The sequence below is a fragment of the Lagopus muta genome, chromosome 1 (genome assembly GCF_023343835.1).
Source record: "Lagopus muta isolate bLagMut1 chromosome 1, bLagMut1 primary, whole genome shotgun sequence".
NCBI classification, from domain to species: Eukaryota; Metazoa; Chordata; class Aves; order Galliformes; family Phasianidae; genus Lagopus; species Lagopus muta.
Genome location: NC_064433.1, coordinates 57,116,883 through 57,141,056, shown reverse-complemented (window position 1 = coordinate 57,141,056; position 24,174 = coordinate 57,116,883). Strand labels below are relative to the sequence as shown.

At 40.1% G+C, this 24,174-nt stretch overlaps 1 protein-coding gene across 3 annotated transcripts in view; it reads left to right on the top strand.

The window, feature by feature from the left end:
* The first annotated feature begins 10,238 nt into the window (after nt 1-10,238).
* CHRM2 (cholinergic receptor muscarinic 2) overlaps nt 10,239-24,174 on the top strand; it is a 101,496-nt gene continuing 87,560 nt past the window's right edge. Inside the window, exon 1 of one of the 3 annotated variants that reach the window (XM_048939354.1) lies at nt 10,239-10,543. The gene's annotated coding sequence lies outside the window, so the exon portion shown is untranslated. The remainder of the gene's footprint in view (nt 10,544-24,174) is intronic. The other 2 variants (XM_048939351.1, XM_048939362.1) reach the window with 2 other exon arrangements.

Here is a 24,174-nt window from a genome sequence, read left to right as displayed (position 1 = left end):
CAACAAAAAATTAATTACAAAAAAAACCGACACACTTAGGCTCATCATGCTATGTTAGAGGAACTGGACCTACAGATGAGAAGATTATTTAACATTCTCTGTGACCTCAGGACCAAAGAAGCTGAAAAGATGTCATTTAGCTGATCACCATAAAATTAAGGAGAGCAAACACTTCACTTTCAGTTTAAGCTAATGAGTATTTTCTTTCTCCTGGAAACAAATTATATCAAAATAGCAACTGTTCTTGATCTTTCTTTTCTGGGGTATTAATTACCCATATCTTTGGAGTCGAGAAGAAAAAAGATAATGCATTTTCATTTTGTGGTAATTACTCAGATTACACCATGCAGGGGACCAAGCAACGGATAATATTTGTGTGGTTTAGTGAAGGCAAATATTTATCTTCTATAGAGGTGTTGTGGTTAAGCAGATCATATGCTTTTTACACAAATCCCATTTCATCTCCACTTCTTGATCTACCATTTTTGCCTGGTGTGGAATCAGAGTGTCAATTCTAAGCCTCAGTTTGTAATTTGTTAAAGTCAGGAGTGTTAAAATATCTACATTTATATACCTACACATATGCACTTCAGAATTTATATATATAATTTATATATATATACATAATTTATGTCTATTCGTCAGATTTCTACATCTGAAGATAGATAATGATAAGAATTACTACAATTGATCATTTCTTCACCCTTTACATTTACATGTCCGTATCCATGTCTACTATTTAGACCCAGTGGAAGTACTGTGTACAGGATATATATTGAAAAGCATGCTTATTTGTTTGTGTTTTCAAGCTAGATGGTTTTGGGAACTTAATCTCCCTCATCACTATTGATCAAAGTGAAAAGCCTTCCTCCTCCTCCTCCTGAATGGCTGATTTCTTAAAATTACAAGTTGATGCTTCATGGCAGTCCAGAATATGGCTTGTCTTTCACATCACTGTCATCACTGCTGAAACACATCACCCACCACCTCACTGTGCTCAAATCTATTTGGTCTCCACAAATGTTCAACCTCTACTGCCATACAGTCCACACCCACCTCCAAGATTGTTGGCCAACATACTTAAGTAGGAGGCATTGCTTTAGGAGCAACCATTCTATATTCTTCATCTGCCAAGACAAACTGCATCTGAAATTTTCATTGTTTTTCTTAACATTGTCATATCATTATATATCATATCATTATCATTATCACTATAGTATCCTACTGATGGTAAATAAAAAAGAAAATGGTATAAGGAAACAAATAAGGGCTTCCAACTGTTGTGTTTCTTAGGCATTTTTCAGCCTACAAGTAGGAATAGTGTTCAGTTCTCAGATAAAAGAGTAAAAGAGTAAAAAGAGTAAAGTCGTGAGTTGCAAAATGTGAGTGTAACTTACCAATCTTATTTTGATTCTCAAAGACTGAGAAGCTGTTGATACATGGATGACAAATATCAATACAACTTTATTGCAGATGCTAGGAACATCAGAGTAACTGCATTTGGTGGAGGGCTATATTTATTTATTTATGTATTTATTTTCAACAAATAAGCAGATAAAAAGAGGAACAATAATATGCTAGTGTAAAGGAAATGAGAGTTAGAATACAGCACTTAACCATTAGGAATGAAAGTGTTTATAAATTAGTCCTGACAAAGGGGACTCAAAAGCAGTTTAGTGAATAGAGAAGGGGGTTTATGTCGGTCTGGAAGCAATAGAAAAGGTAAGGAAATGTGACTGCATTTAATAAGCTCAGTGGCTGAACTACAGCACAGTAAATGAGATTCAGTGATGATAAATACATGACAGAAGATGCTGGAAAAAAGAAAGAAAGAAAGAAAGAAAGAAAGAAAGAAAGAAAGAAAGAAAGAAAGAAAGAAAGAAAGAAAGAAAGAAAGAAAGAAAGAAAGAAAGAAAGAAAGAAAGAAAGAAAGAAAGAAAGAAAGAAAGAAAGAAAGAAAGAAAGAAAGAAAGAAAGAAAGAAAGAAAGAAAGAAAGAAAGAAAGAAAAAAAAAAGCTGATATAATTTGCTCAAGTTTTTTCAGTTAAACACACCAGTAGCATGGATATAATTCCAGACAGGTTTGTGAGGATGTGCTTAGTGTTCAGTAGAGCAAAGACGGAAGAAGCTTAAACAATGAAATTTACACTGATTTACAAAATAATATAAGGCAATTATATTAGAACATTATACAGGCCATCTATTTGTGTGGTGTGATTTCATCTGGAATTATGCATGCTAAAAAATGACTTTGTCTTGAGTAAGATAATGATGAAGTAGAGGAGGATCAGGGAAAGAAAAATAACTGCTGTGATACATTTAAAAAAAATAAAAAATCCACAGAGAACCAGAGATCTTCAACAAAATATTGAAGGGAAAAAAAGAGAGTTCTTAGCTTTAGAGAGAAATAATATGAATAAAGATCCAATGAATAAACCCAATATGTAGATGGAAAATTGTTCTTGTCTCTTGAGACACAAAAGCATGATGGAGGCCATCAGAGGTGAATTAAAAGGTATCAACTTCAAAACTGATAAAAGAAAATGCAGTTTTCACAAAATTAATTGAACTGTAGAAGACATAATTGCACTGTAATTCTCAGGTCAAGGATGACCTTGAGACTGCAAAATTTCATAAGGTATAAGGAAGAATAGACATTTCTAGGCATACCAGCAATATTCTAAATTGTGGTAATTAATGTTAAGATAAACAGTACAAGAGATGAGGAAAAACACGCACCTGTAGTTCTCTGTTGAGAAGGAGACTTAATAGAGGAAGCAGATTACTTCATACTTAGGGGAGCAACTACTTTGTTATTTCTACAGAAATACTTACTTCTGGCCATTGTTGCCAGTCTACAGATTGGGAATTCTTTACTTCTCTAGTTCTATGAGTACAAATAGCACCAAAGACTTCGAAAGGAATTCCAGCTGTAAAGCAGAAGAAGTAAACATTGTAGAGACAACAAATACGAAACTCGGTTTGAAGAGCAAAGGAAACAAATTCAAGATGTATTTCTAAAGCTACTTCTACAGAGAACAATGGAATGTGATGCACAAATGTCCAGGCTGACCCTTAGAGATATGATACACCACACAGTGATCTGCAGTGACCGGGGAGATACCAGTTCAGGTACTGAAAGCAGAGATTTTCAACAGCATGGAGTTTTACCTAAGCCAGTAAGCCTTGCTCCATATGGGAGCTAATTAGACAATATCATGTCTAATTATAGAAGCACTTCTGTCTCTGAAGGTGCAGGACTCTGTGCAGTGCAAAGCCCTGGTGAATGTGTCTTGTGTTATTACCAATGGATGAAAGGAGAAGCATAGGACAGAGCAGTATTGTTCCTTATCACGAGTGTTGTTTGCCCCAGCATACATAACAAATGGGATTTCCTTCATTCTGATTCTAATCAGCAGTTCATTAGACACTAAGAAGGAGAAGGTGATATCCATGATTGTTAATTGAATGTTCCTGTTATATCTGCGTTAAAATAACTTTATTATTATTGTTAATATTTGAATTCTCACCTCAGCTGAGTACGTGTCACAACCTTAAACCACTTAAACAGGCAATGAAGTTTTATGTTCTTGTCCTGTAACAGTCACTGCTCCATTAAGTGTAACTAGACACAAAGTAGAACAGTTTCAGGAGTAAAAAGAGAAAATGAGCATCCCAAGGCAAAATTATCACTGGGAACATAGAGTGTGAACTGCAACTCCTGTACCTCCAGAAGGATTGTATTCATTTTCCGGTTTTAGTTTTTTATCAGGATTGATTCAAGCTGCCTACAGGAGTAGAGTGTTATATATATACATATATATACATGTATACATATGTTCCCTATATAGATATATATATATAGGGAAGCAGAATTTAGCAATTCTGTATCAAGATTCCTATGCTTTGGAATACAGTCATTCACTATGTATGCATTTAGGTGAGTAGTACCAGTACTAGAGTGACTTTGAATAAGCTTTATGGCAGAATCACCAGTACCTGGGGGAAGTGCCTAGAGGGATATCCTGAAGGAGACCTTGGTTCATGTGTCTGAAGGGCCTAAAGAGCAGCCAGAGCCCTTGACTCTATGCTGGTGAAGATGCATTCATGAATCTCTTCATAAAGTAATATTTGTGTGAAAATATTTCCCACGGAATGGTGGCCCTCTTTAAATCTCTCCACTAATCCAATAGTCCTTGGTGCTCCTCTGGAGTTCCAGGAGCTCTGACAAGGATCTAACTTCCCTGAGAAAAGCTGACATTTGAAATGCCCCCGTCTTTTCCCATGTAATTAAAATAAAAGAAGCACATAACTTGCCTAACACCTGCCTTCCTATGACCAGAATTTAGCCCTGTATATAATGAAAGTAAAGTGAGTAGGTTTCTAGTGGCTGCGAACCTGTGCAGAAAAGTTCCACAGGCATTTTTGCAATAGCATAGCTATTTGCTTGAAGCCTGGATGAAAATGACTTATTCATAATCTTGAGTTTCATATTACTCTGTTCTTCAGGGTGAGTTCGAGCTTCCCTTACACTTGTAAAGCACATGATGAAATCTACGTGCGTGTGAGCTCACAGACACACCAACAAGCACACAGGCACACCAATAGGCACACAGACACGGACACGCCAACAGACGCATCCAGCGGCGGGCCGGCTGCTCTCCAGGGTGCTGCATGAGGCTGCCCCGCGCTCCTTCAGAGACTGCCTTTATTTTGTTTTTGTTTTTGTTTTCCCAATCACTTCAAGCTAAACTGGCCCGAGGTTTGGGTCAAGGATGTTCTTTTCTTCTGTGTGCAACTTTTTTTAAAAAAACTTTTCTGCGATAGAAACCCCCACCCCCACCCCCCCCCCTACAGACACACAAACACTTTGGAGATCGTTTAATTCAACTCTTGGTCTTTTTAGAGCCTTATTTTACAACTATAATACATATCCTTTTATAAACATAAACATACAAGTGCTTGGTTCCTTTTTCACATTGTTTAACACCCAGATCACATAAATCAAGGCCATATATCTTTTAGTAGTTTCTTCTTTGCTTTCTCCTGAAAGTCACACTTCTGTCGACACTCAGATGTATTTCTGTCAGCAGTGAACATATGCTCTACTGGGAGCCTTCATTTTTAGTAGCTGTCTTTCCAAGACTGGACAAAGACTACAAAGGTTATCACCAAATATATTTTGTAGATTGCTCTGAAACAGCTTTCAGATCTGTCCCACTCTATAGTTACTCACTCACCTGGAACCCTGCAACATTTGCAAATAACAATTAGTCCTACACACAAAAGTGCAGATCTGCATTTTCTGGAGCTTTAACGGTAGACAAACTAAGTGCATGTTTGCATTAAAAATGCCTCCTCAGCTTTACAGTGCCTAGCGGGATGTTCTTCTAGATACTGTGTTTATCCTTAATAAAACAGTAGGTTTGACTTTCCAGTTCACCACATATCTGCTCTGCACGAGAGGAGATCAGTTTGGCTTTGAACATAAGACTGATCCTCCTCGCAGCCTGCTGGGAGTTTCGATTTCATCAGTGTGGTCTGTTTTAAATAATTCTTTGTACGTCCAGCTTTTAGACTCAAAGGGATCCAGAAAATCCCATATTCATGTAGAGAAAAGGGAAATAAAAGTTAGGTAGTTTTTGTTAGCATGGCAGTGCTTAATGTTGCTGGCCAGTAAAAACAATGCATCTCTTTGCTGTCTGTGTTGAACTTAGCACTATCAAACTGGAAGCTGAGATATGTCAGTACTTCAGTGCCATCCCTCATCAGATTCTGTTTTATAATGCTTTTATGAACACACTACTCTGGGCATAGTTAAGTGATTACATGTCCTTTTCTGTTAAAGGTTTGACCATACATTTGTTTAACTCATTTAATATCCGATGGTAAATGTCTATTAATGTTTTATTTGCATGGAGCCTTGTTTGTTATCTTGTTCTGTATTTGTTACTTCTTTTCTTCTCACTCTCTGTGTTTCATACTGCTAGTATTATTTTCTGGTTCATTGTCTCATTCTCTCCAGTATTTTATATATATTTTATATACCTGGCATCTGTCAAATGCCTGACTCCCTCGTGTACAAAATCATTGAAGTCATCTGTCTGGTATAATGCGCAAATGAGTGTGCAAGCCCCAGAGAGGACTAAATATCAGTGGAAGAGTGTGACAGATCCTTTCAGCACAGTAGGGGATCAAGGGCAGGGTTTGGGGTAGCATTCTCAGGCACTCAGCTCTGCCAGCAGTGATGTAACCACCTGTGCTAGGTGAGCCCTGGGTCCCCAGCTCTTGCTTTTCACCTATACTAACCTTAGGGCAAATTCTCATTTTCATGAACCTCCAACAGAGAGATTAAGGCTTCTAATTTGTCTTCCCAGTCCCAAGGACCAAAAATAAGTTCAAAATCTTCAAGGAGAGAGGTGTCCTGAATACACATGGTGCTGGGATGGAAAAGAAGATAGCAGAAGGGATGCTTTCCTTTGCCTCTGTACCACATGGAGATTGGAAAGCAAGGAAAGGAAGCCAGAACTGTCTTCTGGGGCCTGCCCTTCCCCCATAACCCCTTACCCAACCCTCCAGCAAGGGGGTGAAACAGGCATTGAGGTTGCTGAGGAAGGCCTCCATGTCGTGAGAGCGCTGGGAGGACTTGTCTCGGCATTTTATCCCAAGCCCATTGGTAACTTTGATGGCCTTTGAGAGGACCTTTATCCCTGCAGATGTTTCTATTGACCCTGGGTGCATGTGGGGGTTGAAAAGAAGAGGTATCACAACCCTGAGCATAATAGAAAAGATCACCATGAAAGTGGTCCACAGAGAAATCTGTCCTCCCTGTCTGCCCTTTGACCACCCAAGCTATAAAACACTCAGGGTTTGTATTCTCAGACCTCACCCTAACAGGGTAGCTCTGTGCCAGAGACAAGCAGATATCTGGGAGATGTGAAGATAAAGGCAGGAAACAGCCTGGCTACTTCTCACTAGAGATCAATTGGCAGCACTGGATATGGAAATAATTTCTTTTGGAAATCTCCTCGATGAAGGTTGTTGTCTCAGCTTCCTCTCCCAAGGAGCATCTCTCAATTCCTCTGCAAGAGGTGAAAATCATCGTTGGTAAATATTCTCATCCTCGTGATTTTGTTGTTGTTGTTGTTGTTGTTGTTGTTGTTGTTGTATGAGTGAAGGGGCTAAGCAGTTTGTTCTGTGATTTTCCAGTGGATTTGTCTATACAGATGCTTAGCACAATGTAGATGCACATAAATGGGGTGGGGTGTTCATTTTAAATGTCCTAAGCTTAGGAGCAAATTCTTTTTTCCCCTTAGGAGGTGTGTCTAACACGTAGCGCTTAAAAGAGAAGAGCTGCTAATAACAGAGTCTCTGTCAAACTCAAAAGGCGCTGCTTACCACGGAGTTGCCGGGTGCCATCAAGATCTAGTGGCTGAGATGATTACGAGCACGGCTCCGCGGACACAGGAAGGCAGCTTTGCACACACAGCGCTTTTCCAGGAGAGCTGAAATCTTTCTTCTCCCCGGGCGGGCTGCAGAAAATGCAAGGGAGGGGGTCTATGGTAGGCTTTCCATTATCGACCTTTTCTTTCGTTGGGAAATCACAGTGCGGGGATACGTATGGGGAGGGGAGATGCTCCCAGGCGTGGGAGACTTGCGTGAAGGGAATGCCCTGCAGTTCTGCAGCCGAGAGCCAGCACGGCGCCAAGCAGCGCGGCATTGGGGAGCCCCCTGCAGCCGGGTAGAGCCGCGCCGAGCCGCAGCCACCTCCTGGCTGGCTGCGCCGTGGAAAGCAGCGATCTGCTGGAGGCGGGCAGGGCCGAGGCTTGGGCCCCTTTCCTGCCAAGGGAGGGATATCCCCAAAGGGCGCTGCCAAGGTACTTGTGCTGTTGCCGAGTGGTCTTGCCCCCCCCCTCCTCCTCGCTTTGGAAAGGGCTGACCCGTGCAGGCTGTTACTGAACTCTAATTAAATCTCTGGAAATCAGTGTGCTCAATCAAACACTCACAACGTTCCTGGGAGGGAAAAATAATAATAATAATAAGGGGAAAAGGGGGCTGGCATTGTCCCTTTTAAAGCTGATGATGATCTTAACTAATGAATGCTGAAATATTCATTCGAGTGCCAAGCTCTCAGTCTTCATGGGAGGGTCAGCTTTGGGGTGGCTGTTCCCTGTCCCAAAGGAGCAGCCCTACTGGGCCACAACATGTCCACAGCTTGCTTCAAACCTTCCAGTGTCAAATCAGATATCCTTTTCTGGAAACTCATCTGACGTAGCTGGACAGCTATCTATCAACTCTACTGTGAAATCCAGGCAAAAAGTCCTACATGTTCAGGAAAAAAAAAAAAAAAAAAAAGGCTTTCAGGCCAGAACCCAACTGACCTGATGCTCCTAAAGAGTCACAGGTGATCCAACAATTCAACAATTACACCTTGTGAAAGTGCTCTCAGGTAGAGAAACACTTGTGTAACACTGAAACATGAATGCCTTCAAATCTCAGAGCTCTCTGCCTGTGGGTGAGTCAGGCCAGAGCAGGAGATGCACTCACCCCAGGGCCCAGCAGAGAATTCCAGAATCCTGGTACCTTTTGGAGGGTAAAACCAACGGTGAGATCTATCCAGGAAAAACAGCTAAATGTCTGCAAGTACTTTAGGCAGCTTCTCTGCTCAGAGCTAACCCATTAGAAGAAATAACTTCTTCAAAGTGAAGGGGGGAGGCTGGAGAGGAGAGGAGAGGAGAGGAGAGGAGAGGAGAGGAGAGGAGAGGAGAGGAGAGGAGAGGAGAGGAGAGGAGAGGAGAGGAGAGGAGAGGAGAAGAGTTAGTGGGCAGTACATCCAGTGGTCCTTCAAGAAAGGAGCTGGGGTGTAGAAGGCTGTGCACACAGCACTCAAGCAGAAGCTGGGACCACCTTCACAGAGTGCTCCCCTCTCCTCTTCGTTCTTCACCTCTGCCCTCTCACTCTTCGTGCTATAGATCAGGTGAACTCCCTTCTTCTGTTTGCCACCCCAGCAGCTCTGACTCTTAGGGAAGAAAAACCAGCCCACAAATCCATTCTGATCCAGATCAAAGACGAGACAGACTTGAAGATATTTAGATCTAGATTATTTCCATGGAACCTGCAAGTTCCCTTAAGCAAAGTAAATACTCCTCAGCCTAATGACTATTAATTAAAAGGGAGTGCTTTACACCCAAGGAGAATTAATTGTTGTTCACAAAATGTATCTCTTTCCCCTAATTGGTTTGTCATTGTGCTGGGGAAGCAACATCCCATGAATATTTCAACACAATAATCAGTTTAAAAAACTAAACTGGATTTAGCACATTTTCCCCACAGCGCACAAAGACTCCAGTGGTTGCAATAATCTAAAACTCAGATCTCTTTCTCTCTTTCTCCTCCCATATACCAATTGAGACTTAGAGCTATCACAGAATGGCAAAAAAAAAAGAAAAAAAGAAAAAAAGAAAAAAAAAAAAAAAGGAAAAATAATTAAAAAAAAAAAAAACAGAAATAAAGTAGGGAGTTTTGAGCTGAAAAATGGGGAAGAGATAACAACAGAAAAAATCAGTTCAGATGTGCAAATTGTAGATAAAGACTTCTGATGAAGAAGAGGGGAGTGCCTGATGAGGAAGAGGGGAGAGTGTGTTGAGAGATAACAAGAATCAGTAATTTCTATTCAGCAAAGCCACCAAATCAGAAAGCAGTGCTGATCTTATTGGAGGAGAGCCCTCAACAGCAACTAATCCTGTCATATTGAAAGAAAATTGTAAATGTTCTCTGCAGAAATTGCCTGCCCATTGCAGCTAATCGAGCCCACTTGGCTCTTGCACACCCACACACAGCACGCAGCACCTGGACCCACAGCCACACAGCTACCAGCACTGTGAGATGCTCACCTGGGTGCCCCGATCCCCTCCTTGCTGCCAACCCTCATGAAGGTGGCAGCTTGTCCTCATTTCCTTAGGAGCGCTGGGGGAAATAGGAATTACCATCGGCTTACTTATGAGTCCCAGTATCCACTATTTTTAAATTCACCAGTTTTGTCTGAACCTTTAAGCTAGGTTTGATAGCTCTACGTATATATATATGTGTGTGTGTGTGTATGTGCGTACATATATATATATGTATTTAAAAGCTGAACTTGGCTGAGCTGGAGCAGACTCCCAAGGGCCAGTGCCACGGAGAGAGTGCGGTGTGTGTGCGTGCGTGTGTGTGTGTGTGCCTGCGCATGTGGGAGGGAGAGAGCGAGCGAGGGAGAGACAAAACTCCATCAACCCGGACAATGCCACCTCTCGTTTAATGCTTCCCAACTGTTATTCTTTCCCCTCATTATCACGGCACCAAGTAATCTGTCTTTCCCCCCCCTCCAATCCCCTCCCCCTCCTCTTGGAAGATATGGAAGAGAAAGATAAAGCGGCTGCCTGCGGGCGCTGATGCGCGCAGCTCGCATGCCTCTGCCGCCGGAGCCGGGGCCACTCCGCAGCCGCCTCTCGCAAAGAGCCGCTTGCCGCGGGATGGGATGCAACTTCTGGTGATTGGATCACAGGTAGGAAACCTTCGCTATTTCATTGACGTTTCCTCTCTCTCTCTCTCTCTCTCTCTCTTTTTTTTCCTTCCTCTTCCTTTTTTCTTGTTCTTTAGGTCTTTATTTTAGTCTTCTTTCCCCCCCACCCTTCTCTTTCTCGCCTTCTAACCTCCTCCCCTTCCTCGCCGCACCTACAGTTTCATCTGCTGCTGTCATAAGAAAGCTCCCGCCAAGAAAATAATGTCCAAGAAACGAGCTTACGTTTTGCTTCCTGATAGAAGGAGCGGAGCAAAACATGGGGAAACTTTTGCTGAAAGGGTCCATCGCGGTGCTGTCATCGGGGGGCTGGGAGAGAGAGGAGAGAAGGCAAAGCCCCAGCAGAGCTTTCCTCTGCTGAGTTACAGCTGTGATACTCATCCCGGAACCGAGGCTAAATGGTACAGACAGGAAGGAGAGACGCGGTAACCTGATTTAGGGAAATCTTCACATTTACCAAGCGCTCCTCAAGTTGGGTTTTTTTGTTTGTTTGTTTGTTTTTGTTTTAATAGTGCAAATGCTGCGTTCCGACGCAGGAACATCTCCTGGGCTACTCTTCCCAAATCTTCCTGTGACATATTTGCCGGTGACTCCTGCAAAATGTCCTCAGGAGCTGGGAGCGGAGCCTCTAGGAGTGGGGAGGGCAGAGATGGAGACGGGGCAATAGGAAAAGGAGGCTTCTGTAGTGACAACGCTGTTCCTCGCCCTCAGCACCCCTCCTAAGGACTGTACATCTGTTCAGGTTCAGCGCCCATCCCCGCGGTTTCAGGTCTCTGGGAGGGGGAGGGGGTTTCCGAACGTGGGGTGCCACCAGAGGTGAGGAAGGCAGGGGGCTTCCTCGGTTCCGATCTCCCTTCTCTGGGTCGGTGTCCCCGAGGTCCTGTCTGTGGTGGATGCGGGGGAGGAGGTGAGGATGCTCCAGGGTCGGGCTCAGCTCTACCCGCTATCACGGCTCGACTGATCTTCCTGGGAGGGCTGAGCCGGTCCCGGCTGCTTCTCCGGGCTCCTTCTGGGGTGCATACGGCCGGGAGCAGAGAGCCTCGAGAGGGAGCTGCACAGGCAGCGGGAACAAGAATGCCTCCCGGACTGCCCCGGGAGCTGTGTCTAGGTTACCCCCCTCCTCACCCCAAAGTCCAGCCATTTCCGGGGCTCTGGAGGGCCAAAGTGCTGCCCTGCCCCACTGGCGAGTTTCTTGCAAGCGTTCCTTCACTCTCAGCGGGGGAGGCTACAGTTCACCTGGGGTCCCGCAGGGCCGCCAGGCGTGTAGGTCCTTCCCAGGAGCCTCGGGGTGATCCTTCCACCCCTTCGGTGGAGAATGGACAAGGGACTTTCCCCACACTCCAAAAAAACTTATTTAAAACTTATTCCATATTTTTCTCAAGTGCTTGAGGTTCCTTTAGGCAATCTCTTTTTTCTTTAACTGGAACAGGAGGGTGGGGAGAGGGGTATTTCTTGCTGCAAATTCAGCCAGAGAAGCACATCTCCCCACTTATGTGTTAAACAGCGTGTTTGCACATCTTTCCTTTGCGTTAGAGAAAAAGATGAGAGGAAATAAAAAAGAGGGGCCAGCCTTTGCTTGACAGTGAGTTTTAGCAGTTTTTTGTTTTTTGTTTTTTAAGAGATTGTCAATGAGGAAGGTTAATAGAGGACTAGGCACTCTGTCTGCTTTTATGGTATTGCATTGCCTGCAATCTCAGCTCTGTCTAAATACATGCCAGCCTCAATTACATAGTTTATGACACCAGCCGTTTTCAATGACTCGTCTATAAACCGTGTTATGCTGTGCAGAGTCTGCTCTCTCTCCTTTAGGCTTTTTGATTATAACTTTGGTTGAGCTTCCCCTTTGCAGGACCTCTGGATTGCAAAAGCAACCCTGTTTGCTTTTGCATCTGGAGAGTGAGAAGTCGTAACATAGGTTTGCCAGCTTGTCAAGCCTGCGTCCTGCTGAGCTGCCCTCTCTGTGCCAGCTCAAAGTGCTCAGTGATTTCTGCAGTGTAGTCCACCAGGAAAAAGGGTTTCATACATGGGAAGGTGATCTGGGCTAGTCCCACTCCAGTTATTTTGGAGGGAGAGAGAAATAATAAAAAGAAAAGGTCACAATCTTCTCCGATCCAAAACCAAGATCTTAGGAAACTACAGAATCACTTGTAACTCTGAACTTGGCCGGAGCTTGGGGAGATCTGAATTGTCCATGGTCAGAAGTGTCCTGAGGAGATAGAAGAGGTGGCAGTCATGCTGTTCCATGTCACTGCCTCAGAAGGAGGCCAAGTTGCAGAAAGAGGAAAACCAGCCACTGCTGAATAACTGCATCTATGAATGAAAGTGTGCTTTGTTTGTTTGCTTGTGTGTTTGCTTGTTTTTGCCTGCATGCACCACTATCATTTAGATGTTTTTTCCACCCCTGAGCAGAGTCTCTGTGTATGTTTCATGGCTCTCAGTTGCTCCACATGCTTGGATCCTTCACCCATCAGGTCTCTAATTCAATAGTCTTGTGAGGTGATCTACTGTGAAATCCCCCACTGTTTCAGTTGTCCCAGATAATTACTCTGCCCCATTTTGCTTCTGTAACCCACTCACCTATTCACCGAGGCTTCCTCTGCTCCAGTAATATCATGACCTACATGCAAAAGAGTTATGTTCTGGTCCTGTTTCCATAGCGATGCAACATGGGAAATGCACACAAACCAGTAATAATGAAGTAGATTCCCTCCCTCTGAAATCAAAACTTCTTTGAAAGTTGAGTGTGATTTAAAGGAAAGCAGGGACCGGAGGAGATTTGGATTTCCAGTTCAAAGTCCAGATTTCTGCGCCCTCTAGTGCCAGAGGCAGGCAAAGAAGGGCATCCTCAGGCACAGGGGATGCAAAACCTGGTAAAAAAAAAATATAGAGAATAGAGAAAAAGAAATGATACAAAATAAGGGCATTTCAAGCAGTGTCTATTTCCATTCCATGCCTTCTATTCCATCTTCTAAATCCCAACCTACAAAAATAAAAAGGCAAGTTGGGGTACAACTGATTCTGGTTCTGTCATGTCTAGCCTAACACTGAAGGTTCCAGGGGGAGGGTTAAACTATTTGATTGATTTGATTTGATAGTAAGAAATTAGGGCCAGAACCATTAATTCCCATATTTTGGACTATTCTGAGTTTGATCTTCACAGCTTGCAGCAACTTGCAGCTAATGGTTGGAAATGGAAAATGGGCATGGAAAAGGATTACTCACTTGTGAAAGTGCTGGCCTGACCTTGTATGGGCTCTTTGGATAGGTGGATGAGTGAGTAACAGTAATCATTCTAAGAAAAGCTGAAGGGGCTTAAATCCATCTCATATGAATGACAGGGATAACTTTTTCACAAATGCTTGTAGCCTTAAAAATGCTTACACTGGATGGTAGCATTTCAAGCCCTGTTAAATCTGAGTCCAGATCCCTTCTCTAGAAACCAAGCTGTGAAGAGGACCAAGCACAGAGAACTACAAAATGTAGCTGTCACTAAATGAGACAATTAGCACCCTCCTCCTTGTCTTCAGCAGTTCCTGTATTTTGACAGTGTTCAGATTTGCCAGGATCTCCATAGCATTTCCTGAGTTCAACCTGCCCAAGACAAGCTGGGAGTTATCTACTTGCGTGTCTTTGTCCCACTAGCTGAACGCCAATCTCTTGTGCCCAGTAGGCTGCATTCCCATTCCATATTAAACAGAATGAGGATTGCTTATTCACTTATCTCACTGACTTTCTACATCTCTACATCTCCCTAAACAAACTGCAGAATTAAAAGATGAGAGCATCCCTGAAATTGTATTAAAAGGCTGCATTTTTCTCCCATGACCCCAGAGCTTGTTACCGCTTAAATGCTTTTAGTCTGTGGAGCTGCTGATTATTTTAACTTTAAAGCTGTATCATTACCTGTATCTATCGCTGTCTACTCCCTGTGCAGAAAGATATGTATCAGCAGATGTTTCAAAGAGACACCTCTCATATAACACAATTTTAGGAGTGAGGTGAGTTTTATCTCATTTCTATCAAGCACTTCCTAAAGAATGCCTGCCGTTGAAACTTAAATACACAATGGGATTTCAGCAGTTCATGTGCTTCGTGTATTCATGTTTAAGAAAATGATCATGACAGAATGAAGCGTATCATCTCTTTGGGCCAGCTAGTTAGCTGAGTGCCTTTTTTGCCTGTTTTCCTTCTGACAAGAAGCTCCTCAGATCCTGGGCTTTCTGGCATCTTGTTTGACTCCCTTGTTCGATTCGTTGGGCTATATTCTGATCACGTTTATACTCTTGCAAATCAAAGGTGAATGCCTTAGTTCTAATTACTTTTGTTTTATGCTAGCGCAATAGAGCTCAGGATTTAACTTTCATAGAAACATAGTAAGTGTTGTAATTAGAATATGCCAGTGTTTTGACAGCTGTTCATGCAATGGCTGTGAGTTGTCAGACTCTGCCTGAAAGGGAAATGCAATGTGATAATGGACACTGGGAATGGGTGGAACACCTCTGAAAATGTTGGCAATGTAGATCTCTAATATGAGCCACAACACAGAGAGGTGAGAATTGATGTAAACCAGCATCTCCCAAGGTTTTCCTCACCCTCTTAAAAAGCACTGAACACACTGTGGGTAGGTGTGGGATTTTTCTCTCCTTGTTTGTTTTGAGAGAGATCTTTCTTCTAAATCATTGCAAAAATTAGTTTGGAAACCAAGGAGATAAAATAAACTTAGTCATGTAAAATAATTATCTTCCTAATTTCTCTGGCTTAGGTAGTTTGAACTTATAAAGCTCTCTTGCTGTGATCTGCAAACTACGAAGATCAGTCCCTTCATATTTAGAATTCATTCCTGCCTGGAAGAAAATAACATAGACAATTTATCCATAAGAAATGAGTTTCTGTTGCAGTCAGCAGTTGCACTTTCATAGTTACCTGAGAAATTTTCCCTTAGCACTGCAATAATAAATAGACTGAAGTCTATTTTATACTCATCTATCTCATATTTAGTCAATTAGAAACTAGAGGGGTCATATATTGAAAATGATTCACAATTTTTTTCATGAATAATGTCACAGGCTCATTCCACTATGAGTTCTGGGGTCATTCTGTACAAATGGGTAGCCAATGATTTATTCATGAAAATATTCATACATCTCAAAATTTTCATGAACATTAGCATGAATAATTAATGGAGTTGTGTTATTTGTTATCATTACTCATTTTTATTCTAATAAAAAAAAACCTTCAATCATTCAGTTAAAGAACTTAATTAGAATATTAGAATATAATTGTTGCAGTGTTGGATCATGTATGTGTTTTGTCTTGTCCAGTATTACGTCTCTATCAATGCCCTTCACCACATGTTTCAGAGGAGGGTGCAGAATATGCCATCCTAGATAAATTTGCTGTCCTTAAGTTAAATGCTTTCTTAATACCTACCAATTTGCAGTTGCTTGCTGCTCAGAAACCACTTCCAAATGAAAACTGATACCCACATTCCCAAACAAATGGAAATCTCTACTAGTTCTAGACAAACTGCAGATATTCTCGCCAAACAGATAAACAGCTAATACAGTTTTACCTCTCAGTAAGCTTACTACCTCAGTGATAGCATGCAGGAGTGAGTTCAGTAGGTTAATTACATACTTTCTTGGGAAAATCACACTCCAAATAAATTTTGATCTATTTAAATTAGTTGTCCTTCAGTGCTATCATTATCTTTCTGTTATACAATGTGAAAATGCCAATCGGACAACTCAGTTCATTGTTTAAGTGCCATTAATTTTCTCAGCCACGAACCTTCTAGCTCTTTTCTTCTCTTGCTCAGACTCTGAAATGCTCCAGTCCTTACATTTTCTAACAGCAACTATTTCAATAAACATGACATACAGAACCACGGACAGCCCATCTTCTAAAATCTTTTGGAGTGAAAAATTACAATGCATATGTAATTTTTCCTTTCTCTCTCCTAGATGGCTTCTAAGTTGTAATAATAAACAACTAACTTTATAATGACTTTATTTCTTCAAAAATTCTCAAATAACTTAAGAAGATAAATATTCACATATATATGTATTTATTAGGTTATATTTCCTTGTCTGTTCACTCGATATTTCAAAGAATATACAGAAGATGCAGATTCTTATTGGAAACAAGCTGATATTTTTCTCCCCTGTATGTAATTCCAGTTTTCGTTAGTTTCAGTAAATCTACCTGGAATTGAAATAAGACTTTTCATTACATAATACCTAGGATCTTTTGTCCTAAAGATAGGTATGCTAGTTGTTACACTTTAATCCTTCTGTAGTATATCTTACTTCAAGGACAGCTTGCGTACTTTTGCTATCAGCTCATCCACTTCATTTTCAAATGCCTTCCAAACCTTTACATATATAACCATGAGATCCTTGTGGCATGCTGCTGTTTAGTTTATCAGTTTGTTCCCCTTTCAACATTTCACATTCTGACAACTCATGTCCTTTCTTGTCTTGAAAAAAAAAAAAAAAAAAAAAAAAAAGGTCAAGGAAGCACACTTGCACAGCACTGTTAGTGTGGCAGCTTATATCCCAACAGATCATTTAGAAATTCTGTAATGTCTTTTTGACCATTATTTTTTCCCATTATCTCCTGAATGCTCAATAGAGCCCACTGGCTCCCTCAAAAACACAGTAAATTTAAGATCCTTCAAAAATGTCCTGCAGTTTCCCCCCTCTGCTAACTTTTGTCAATGCATCCTTAGACCTCTTTATTTGTAGATGACATTTTATTCATTTTTCATTATAATTTCTATCTCTTTCTTATCTGGGGACTCCACTAGAGCCGAAGTAAAGCTATTTGTTTGCTTCAAACAACACGGTGGATCTAAACACTTCACAAAAACATTTTTTCCGTCTCTTGTCTTTCAGTTTGCTTTCTGCATGACTTCCTTGAATCAGAAACAAGTTGTTAATATCTCTGATTTGAAACCACATATTTTACTTTTCCTTACTTTTCTTCTGTCTTTTTCTTTTCTATTTTCTTTTTGCCTTCTGTGCTTTTTTTAGCCATTAACTAAATATAATCAGCTTTAATGTCACTCTTAATATACTAATTAGTTCATTACTATTTGGTGGCCTGACTATATCATTTCTCCAGTTACTTAAGACTAAACTAAGAATATTTACTATTATATACTTCAGTTATTCTAGAAATCACCTATAGATTTTTTTTCTAACCTATTTGTACCAGTTGACCTACCAATGTACAAGTGAGTTAAGTCATTCATGATTACTACTTTATTGGACTTAGTTGCCTTTTTGATTTCTCTCCATACATATCCCAGACATTTCTTTGAGAAAGTGTGATAATGCCTTGTACAGGCATCAAAATTTAATTTTTTAAAAAAGGATATTTTACACTTTTTAAAATGAAAATTTAAGCATAGCACACTGGACTGAGATCAAGTATATCATAGTCTAACTGCCTGAGCTTTGACATGTTTCTGTGAACTGCCACAAAGCCTGTTCTCATGTTCTGTTTGGGGGGTACCCTAAAATCAACTCTTACTTTGTGTAGGCTTTGTCTCACCTTCCTGCAGTGGGAAAAATAGGTCTTATTGGTCTCATGACAGTGTTGTAAGACTTGCTGCAGTCAGGTATGGAGGTTAGGCTGTATGGTACTAGTTCATGAAAATATGAGGAGAAACACAACATCCACATTTTTTACGCTGTTAGAAAGTTGAACTTACAGGAGCTGATTACCTGAAAAGTTTCTTGTCAGAACAGAGGACAAAATAAAATGTTGAGAATCTTTACAATAAAAACACCCTGAATACCCTAATCTCTCCAGATCTTGATGAGAAGGAAAGGATAAAATAACAAGTTCAATTTTATGGTTGTGTTAATGGAAGAGAATAGGAAGAGAAAAAGAGAGAGAGACTGAATGTGAAGGATCTGGATCAGGGGCTTTGCTCAGTTTTGAGTGTTTTCAACGTAGTTGGTGCTAAGTAGGAGTAAAATTGCTGAGGATAACAAGGCAATTATCTCATTTCGATCACATACTGCAACAGAGTTTTTCACAAAAGCAATATGGACCTGCTGGTTCTTCTTATACCTCTTAGCCCAACATACATTCCTGACATAAAATAGAGTTGTTGAACTTTCTGACAGGACAAATAGACTGAGCAACGTATGCGTATGGACAGAAGGATTACACTTTTCTCCTCTACCTAAGGTCACTGAAAACTTTCATCTTCATCAATGTGGTAGATTGAGAGCAGTTCTACACATTTCAGTTCTTGTCTAGGTCATACGATGTGTTAAAATGTTTATATCAACTCTCACTGTTCTATGTTTCTAACAGTATTCTGTCATGGTGGACAATCCAGTTTACTACATTTTGTACATAGAATGACATGACTGCGAATTAACGTATGTGTGGAGTATGAAGGAAGATGAGAGCTGGTGCTAGCCAACTCAAAGAGGGTCTTGCTTTGGAGTAAGAATATGGACAATGTGACCCTCACTGAACTATGGAACTGTTCAACATGAATGATGAGGGCAATACCTGTCCATAACTTCAGGGCTCTTTAATTAATTCAAACACCTCAGCAGAGACTTGGGAAAGTTTTTGTTCCTAGATAAGGACAGCTGGAGTCTAAAAAGCAGAGAACAAGCACTTCACCAGCTTTGAACAGGAGGCAAACTGCATCCTGAGTGAGTTGATAATGGGTGACGTAACAAAGTCAAAGTGCCAGTTAAAAGCATAGCCCACAGTCATATTTTTTGTGAATAAGTTTCTGAGCATATATGGGACCTGGCTTATGTAACACATGAACTTTTGCTTGGTTAAAACCACCAAAGACCCTACACCAGAACCTCAAATTAACACAGCACGTGAGTAGTACGAAATTTTAAAATGTACAGCAATCCTAGGGATAGGAATGAACTTCATAGAAATTGTACGAATATTCATATGTTAAAATGTATGACATCTGTATGCTTTCAATTGTGGGTGTACTTGCTGGAAAGGGTGATTCCCCATGCACCCAGTGTTGCAATAAAGTAATGTCAGCTTTCTAACCTGCCATTTGGGTTGATGATATTTACTCCCAAATTTCAGTGGCAAGGGAATATTAGATTTTAGTATAGTTAGATAGATTTTAGTTAGATGTCTTCTCTGCTATTTGCTTTTCCATGCTGAGACTAAGCTGAAAAGTGATTTCCTGATCTGTTGCTGGTATCTTTCACCCACACTAATTTTACTTTTCTAACAGTGAATTCTCAGCTGATGAAAGCTGTCAGAATATGAGTGACATGAAGAGAGACCATCACCAAACAAAGTGCTATATTTAATCTGGAAATTCCATGACTTCTCATACTTGACCTCAACCCCTGTCAGTGAAGATATGAACAGGGCACATTAGTTCTAAAGTTTCTTCCTTTAACCAAACATAAAAGGCTCCTAAGTTTAAGGAAAAGTAGACAATAAGGAAGGTAACACTAGTTACCCTTCTGGTTTTTGCATTTATGATGGCCACTATACTTAGCTGTCACCGGCAGGAAGGAACATATGAAGAGCTCACTGCTAAATTCTCATTTAAAACATCTGTTTGATGTCTGCAAGCCATTTTCACAATCTTATCCACTGGGAGTAAATGTAGAGATCTTTACTGAAAGATTTTGACATCAGAAACATTTCCCTGCAAGGAGTATTTCAGTGTTATTATTCATTTTGCAATGCAATTCAGTAAAGTGGAAAAAAAAAAAAAGCGCCCATATATATATATATATATACACAATTAGAAAGAAGCAGGAAAGCAAAAAGAGCAAAGATGAAGAAAACTATTTGGCCATTCTGACTGAAGAAAACTTTTAACTTTTCTTCTTTAGCACAGAGACTCTATATTGCTTTCTTTGGAGCACAAGGAAACGCTTTCTTTTGAATGGCAAATTTGACAATAAATAGCCCACATTATTTTCCTTATATTCTCTTTTACAATTAAAGTGAGGAGTGTGAATGACACATAACAAAAGAGAGGAGGAGCAATTTTGTTGTTATATCTTTTAGGCAATGCTGAATTCTTAGCGTCACTGCAGATTGCTGATGTGATGCCAAGGACAAAACCAGAAACCACCTGTGTCTCAGATACTCAGGTGTATAAAATAACACTGCATTCTCCCATGCTTTTTCTGCCTTTCTTTAGTTTTGTTTAATTTGACAGCACTTACATAACAGCGTACATTGAGGAACTTTACCCAAATCTGAGATTCGTAGAAATAATTTAAAGATATCACGTCTTTCAAACATTTGGTTTCTTCTCATCACTTTTAAAAATCATAACCTTATAACACAGATATAATATTTCTCTTACGTGGGTAGCAAGATCCTTTCCACTCACACCTGGGGGTTCTTGGCACAAGTAACTACACGTGGAATATCTCTCTGCAGCCTCCATCTGGAGTGAGTACATAAAAGATCACTTTTACTCCTCAAGAGAAGAATTCTGTCCATGATACTTAACAGGGGTACAGAGGAACTTCATAAGATACACAGGAAGGTGATAAACACGATGAGAATTACTAGCATTCAAAGAGATGTTCAATAGGCTAGGACTCATCATCCCAGAAGTAATGTGACTGATGAGGAACACGTGTAGATGTAAACATTTGTGAAAGAAATGGAGAAGATGAGTAAGGGACTATTAAAGCTCTTTCACAATACAAGACCCAGAACTCTCAGGTCAAACTTAACAGGTGTGAGTTTAAAAATCAGAGTGATTGAGCTGTGGTATTTTTCATCCTATATTATTTTACAGATTTCAAAAGTATAAATGAGTGAAAAAGTGATAAAACAGAATACTGAAAAACACACCTACATTATCAACTGCTTTGTGATGCAAATAAACCTACAGGATCACAATTTGTTTCTACCCAATAAAGGTTCCACTCTGCTTTTTCTTTTTGTGAGTTCTTTGCTGCTGGCCACTTTTTAGAGAGGACAGCAAGAAAGATGGCTTAGTGACAGCTGCTCTCGCATTCAAAGAATCACTTCAAGTTTTCACGATAGAGATTCTCTAACTGTTTTACTCGTGCTATTCACTAGAAAATTTATTGCCTTTCTTGGCTAGGCACTTATCAAAACAAACACAGGACACACTGAAGATTATTTTAATTAACCCCTGGATCCCTAGCAATACCTCTTACAAATAAATTCAAAGACTTATTTATTTGTCCCTTGTAACAGTTGGATAATTTTAATATACATGTGGTTTCCAGGCAGATCTGAATGCTAGTTACAGAATGTGCTTTCCTGCCCCATTCTCTGTGACTCTGATATAACAGACTGAGATCAATTTCTTGCAGACTCAATTCTTTCAGCTTAATGTCTTTGTGTTTCCTTTACACAGATTGCCTTTTATGGGGGAACAGTGGGTTAGCAAAGGGAAAATGTGTTATAGCTCTGCTAATAATCTCTTTTCTCAATCACTTTTCTGTTTCCAGTAAATAATCTGGAACAAACAGCTTTTCACACACCAAAAAATAATAAAGGAAGTGATAAGCATAGAAATTTTTGCATCCATTTATACATAATAGGAGAGTGCCTCCTTCGGTTGTTGCATGAATATAGTTTTTTACTTCATTAGAGAAGAGGTAATGACTCCCAAATGCCAAAAGAGAAATTATTTCTTCCTGTTATTTTTCTCTTGAAAGATCCAAAATCAGCCTTCTTAAAACTCTGCACCATTTTGCATGCTTTATCAAAGTTTAAACAATCGTTTTTTAATGAGTAAAAAAAAAAATAAATAAATAAATCACAAAGATCACAGAATATAAAATTAAAGGAGGTTCTTCCTGAAGATGATCTCTCCTTTACCGATGTCTTTTATATCTGAAAACGATAGGTCAGGGCTTCACTGCAAAACTCTGTAGGTTAGAGTTTTGTAACTATGGTCATGGTTCTATGGGAATGAAAACACTGCTCTTTCACCTATATGGGATTGCTCCATACTGCAATTTAAAGACATGAAATTAAAGGTGAGCTGAACAGCTTTGAAATGGGCAGAGAAGCCAAGATTTCTGTTTATGAAGAAAACCACACAACAGCAGGGTTAAAATTAGATTTCTAAGCTCATAATAGCTTAGGCCCCCACATTTGTCATTGAACAACTGTAAAAATTATTTCTGTGTGCTTTACTAGCTTAAAAATCAAGCTGTTACTGTGTGGTTTTGGCTATAGCTTTAGAAATCCAAGTTTAGGTACAATATTTTTAACTTTAAGCCAAAATCTTTAACAAGCAAAACAAAATAAATCTCTTAAGAAAAGTGTGGGCTTGGTTCCATTCTGGAACTGAATTTATTTCCTTGCTGCCCACAAGACTATAAAATACTGTAGCTCTGTTTGAGCTGTGTTTCAAAGCTGTTATATATACATAGAGATGACTGAGAAACACTGAAGGCAAAGGAGAGCCAGGCCCACACCACACAAGTTAGCATTGCATTATCTTCTGGAGGAAGTTTTTGAGAGTTTCAGAAGCTCATGGGCAACTTTATAGCTAGAAAACATGTAGCACTATGGCAAGCTGCAGTGAGCTGGAATTTTTCTCTGGATGAATATTTCAGTGGCATTCTCCACATCATTCTGAAAAAAAGGAAAAAAAAGACAAAGGAAAGAAGCTAGGCCTGGGGATATGCATCCTTTTTTTTCCAGGCCTGGTTGGGGAAAACACTTTCTAGCAATCTAACACTACCGAGCAACCTTTCCTGTCTGAAAGTTAACTGCGTCCTTAATCTATCACCCAAGCTGATTTTTTTTTAATCTTTTCTGACCCATTTCAGTTTGGTGATTTCCTCAAAATACTCGTCAGTATGTTTATAAATCAAATCAATAATATAAGCCAATATACAGTGTAGGTCAGCATATGATAAATTCCCTCACAGTACAACTAGTTTGCACAAGTGATGTTGAGATAGTCTTTTTACAGAAGGAAAGGAGATAGAAGGGAAAAAGGGAAAGCTTACCTTCCGGTGTTGCCCAACATTCTCTGCAGTTTGGCAAACAAGACCAGTTGAAGATGTAATGATTCTGTGCTAAGAATGATAGGAAAGAACATACCAACAGCAAAAGAGAAATGCATTTCCTGAATTTTTTAGATGCTGTGTTGATGGAGTGCTAAAAATTCCTGATTGTGTGTTCAGTTATGGTAGATAGAACAACCACAAAATCTTCTTTATCCCTTTCCCTCAAGGGCAAATGTGGCTGTCATAGGGATTGCTTACTAACCATATGACAATGTTTTTAGTGCAGGAACGAAAACAAAGAGGAAAACACAGGAATACACTCTTGTTTTTGTTGTTATTGTTGTTTGTTTGTGTTCTTTAAATTATTATATGTTTATTTCACAAGAGCTCAGTATCAGTGTTCAGTGCATTACATCTTACTGCTTCAGAAACCAAGAAAAAAACAAAAAGCACAACAGCCAGGAAGGAAGAAATTTTTGTATCTGCGCACACAGTAAGAAAAAAGATAGTAATTAAATAAAGATGAAGCATTTTTACTATTTTGAAGGTCCATTGGGACTTCTGTGATAGGAATTGCACCAATTTATTCATTTTTGTTGCATTTGCAAGCATCTCATCCCTTCAGCA